Source organism: Oncorhynchus gorbuscha, linkage group LG09 (assembly GCF_021184085.1).
Source record: "Oncorhynchus gorbuscha isolate QuinsamMale2020 ecotype Even-year linkage group LG09, OgorEven_v1.0, whole genome shotgun sequence".
Classification (NCBI taxonomy): Eukaryota; Metazoa; Chordata; class Actinopteri; order Salmoniformes; family Salmonidae; genus Oncorhynchus; species Oncorhynchus gorbuscha.
The window spans coordinates 13,199,115-13,203,194 of record NC_060181.1 but is presented as its reverse complement, the minus strand read 5'-3'; positions in this window follow the sequence as shown (position 1 = coordinate 13,203,194).

The window sequence follows — 4,080 nt, the reverse complement described above, 5'->3', positions numbered from 1 at the left end:
ATAGATAATTAGATAGATAGTTGGTTAGTTCTGATAGATATGGTTAGATCGATAGTTGGTTAGTTCGATAGATAATTAGATAGATAGTTGGTTAGTTCGATAGTTGGTTAGTTCGATAGATAATTAGATGAGACAGTTGGTTAGTTCGATAGATAATTAGATAGATAGTTGGTTAGTTCGATAGTTGGTTAGTTCGATAGATAATTAGATAGATAGTTGGTTAGTTCGATAGATACCATTAGATAGATAGTTGGTTAGTTCGATAGATAATTAGATAGATAGTTGGTTAGTTCGATAGATAATTAGATAGATAGTTGGTTAGTTCATAGATAATTAGATAGATAGTTGGTTAGTTTGATAGATACTAGATAGATAGTTGGTTAGTTCGATAGATAATTAGATAGATAGTTGGTTAGTTTGGATAGATACTTAGACAGTTGGTTAGTTCGATAGATAATTAGATAGATATTGGTTAGTTCGATAGATAATTAGATAGACAGTTGGTTAGTTCGGTAGATAATTAGATAGATAGTTGGTTAGTTCGATAGATAATTGGTTAGTTTGATAGATAATTAGATAGACAGTTGGTTAGTTCGATAGATAATTAGATAGATAGTTGGTTAGTTCGATAGATAATTAGATAGATAGGTTAGTTAGATAATTAGATAGGTAGTTGAGTTTGATAGTTGGTTAGTTGGTTAGTTCGAAAGTTGGTTAGTTCGATAGTTGGTTAGTTCGATAGATAATTAGATATTTGGTTGGTTCGACGGTTGGATAGTTGGTTGATTAGTTCGATAGTTGGTTATTTCGCTAGATAGTTGGTTGGTTAGTTCTGACAGTTGGTTGGTTAGTTCGACAGTTGGTTATTAGTTTGACAGTCGGTTAGATTAGTTCGACAGTTGGTTAGTTAGTTCGATAGTTGATTATTTTGATAGATAGTTGGTTGGTTAGTTCGACAGTTGGTTGGTTAGTTTGACAGTTAGTTGGTTAGTTCGACAGTTTGTTGGTTAGTTTGACAGTTGGTTGGTTAGTTTGACACTTGGTTAGATGGACAGTTGGTTAGTTCAATAGTTGGTTAGTTAGTTCAATAGTTAGTTGGTTAGTTTAACAGTTAGTTGGCTAGTTCGATAGTTAGTTGGTTAGCTCAAAAGTTGGTTGGTTAGTTTTATAGATAGTTGGTTGGTTCGTTCGACAGTTGGTTGGTTAGTTTGACAGTTAGTTGGTTAGTTCGACAGTTGGTCGGTTAGTTTGACAGTTGGTTGGTTAGTTTGACAGTTGGTTGGTTAGTTTGACAGTTGGTTAGATGGACAGTTGGTTAGATGGACAGTTGGTTAGATGGACAGTTGGTTAGTTCAATAGTTGGTTAGTTAGTTCAATAGTTAGTTGGTTAGTTCGACAGTTAGTTGGCTAGTTCGATAGTTAGTTGGTTAGTTGATAGTGGGTTATTTCCGATAGATGGTTGGTTGGTTGGTTGGTTAGTTCGACAGTTGGTTGGTTATTTGACAGTTGGTTAGTTTGACAGTTGGTTGGTTAGTTCGATAGTTGGTTAGATTGACAGTTGGTTGGTTGGTTAGTTCGACAGTTGGTTAGTTTAACAGTTGGTTGGTTAGTTCGAAAGTTGGTTGGTTGGTTCGATAGTTGGTTAGCTTGACAGTTGGTTGGTTAATTCGATAGATGGTTAGTTTGATAGTTAGTTGGTTAGATAGATATTTGGTTAGAAATTAGTTATTTTGATAGTTGGTTAGTTCGATAGTTACTTGGTTAGTTCGAAAGTTGGTTAGTTCGACAGTTGGTTAGTTCGATAGATAATTAGATAGATAGTTGGTTAGTTCGATAGATAATTAGATAGACAGTTGGTTAGTTCGATAGATAATTAGATAGACAGTTGGTTGGTTAGTGAATGGTTAGATAGATGGTTGGTTTAGTTCGAGTAGTTGGTTGGGTCGATAGATAATTAGATAGATAATTGGTTAGTTCGATAGATAATTGAATAGATAGTTGGTTAGTTGATAGTTGGTTAGTTTGACAGTTATTTGGTTAGTTCGGCAGTTGGTTAGTTCGACAGTTGGTCAGTTCAACAGTTGGTTAGTTCGACAGTTGGTTAGTTCGACAGTTGGTTAGTTCGACAGTTGGTTGGTTAGTTAGACAGTTGGTTAGTTCAACAGTTGGTTAGTTCGACAGTTGGTTGGCTAGTTAGACAGTTGGTTAGCTCGATAGTTAGTTACATAGATAGTTGGTTAGTTCGACAGTTGGTTAGTTTGACAGTTCGTTAGTTCGATAGTTAGTTGGTTAGTTTGACAGTTGGTTAGTTGGTTAGTTCGATAGTTGGTTACATAGATAGTTGGATAGTTGGTTAGTTCAATAGTTGGATAGCTTGTTAGTTTGACAGTTATTTGGTTAGTTCGATAGTTGACTAGTTCGATAGATAGTTGGTTAGTTGGTTAGTTCGAAAGTTAGTTGGTTAGTTCGACAGTCGGTTGATTAGTTAGTTAGATAGTTGGTTAGTTCGATAGTTAGTTTCATAGATAGTTGGTTAGTTCGACAGTTGGTTAGTTTGATAGATAATTAGATAGATAGTTGGTTAGTTCGATAGATAATTAGATAGATGGTTAGTTAGATAATAGTTGGTTAGTTCGATAGATAATTAGATAGATAGTTGGTTAGTTCGATAGATAATTAGATAGATAGTTGGTTAGTTCGATAGATAATTAGATAGACAGTTGGTTAGTTCGATAGATAATTAGATAGATAGTTGGTTAGTTCGATAGTTGATTAGTTCGATAGATAATTAGATAGATAGTTGGTTAGTTCGATAGATAATTAGATAGATAGTTGGTTAGTTCGATAGTTGGTTAGTTCGATAGATAATTAGATAGATAGTTGGTTAGTTCGATAGATAATTAGATAGATAGTTGGTTAGTTCGATAGTTGGTTAGTTCGATAGATAATTAGATAGATAGTTGGTTAGTTCGATAGATAATTAGATAGATAGTTGGTTAGTTCGATAGTTGGTTAGTTCGATAGATAATTAGATAGACAGTTGGTTAGTTCGATAGATAATTAGATAGATAGTTGGTTAGTTCGATAGATAATTAGATAGATAGTTGGTTAGTTCGATAGTTGGTTAATTCGATAGATAATTAGATAGATAGTTGGTTAGTTCGATAGTTGGTTAATTCGATAGATAATTAGATAGATAGTTGGTTAGTTCGATAGTTGGTTAATTCGATAGATAATTAGATAGATAGTTGGTTAGTTCGATAGTTGGTTAGTTCGATAGATAATTAGATAGATAGTTGGTTAGTTCGATAGATAATTAGATAGATAGTTGGTTAGTTCGATAGATAATTAGATAGATAGTTGGTTAGTTCGATAGTTGGTTAATTCGATAGATAATTAGATAGATAGTTGGTTAGTTCGATAGATAATTAGATAGATAGTTGGTTAGTTCGATAGTTGATTAGTTCGATAGATAATTAGATAGACAGTTGGTTAGTTCGATAGATAATTAGATAGATAGTTGGTTAGTTCGATAGTTGGTTAGTTCGATAGATAATTAGATAGATAGTTGGTTAGTTCGATAGATAATTAGATAGATGGTTGGTTAGTTCGATAGTTGGTTAGTTCGATAGATAATTAGATAGATAGTTGGTTAGTTCGATAGTTGGTTAGATTCGATAGATAATTAGATAGATAGTTGGTTAGTTCGATAGTTGGTTAGTTCGATAGATAATTAGATAGATAGTTGGTTAGTTCGATAGATAATTAGATAGATAGTTGGTTAGTTCGACAGTTGGTTAGGTTCGATAGATAATTAGATAGATAGTTGGTTAGTTCGATAGTTGGTTAGTTCGATAGATAATTAGATAGATAGTTGGTTAGTTCGATATGATAATTAGATAGATAGTTGGTTAGTTCGATAGTTGGTTAGGTCGATAGTATAATTAGATAGATAGTTGGTTAGTTCGATAGTTGGTTAGTTCGATAGATAATTAGATAGATAGTTGGTTAGTTCGATAGATATTGATGACAGTTGGTTAGTTCGATAGATAATTAGATAGATAGTTGGTTAGTTCGATA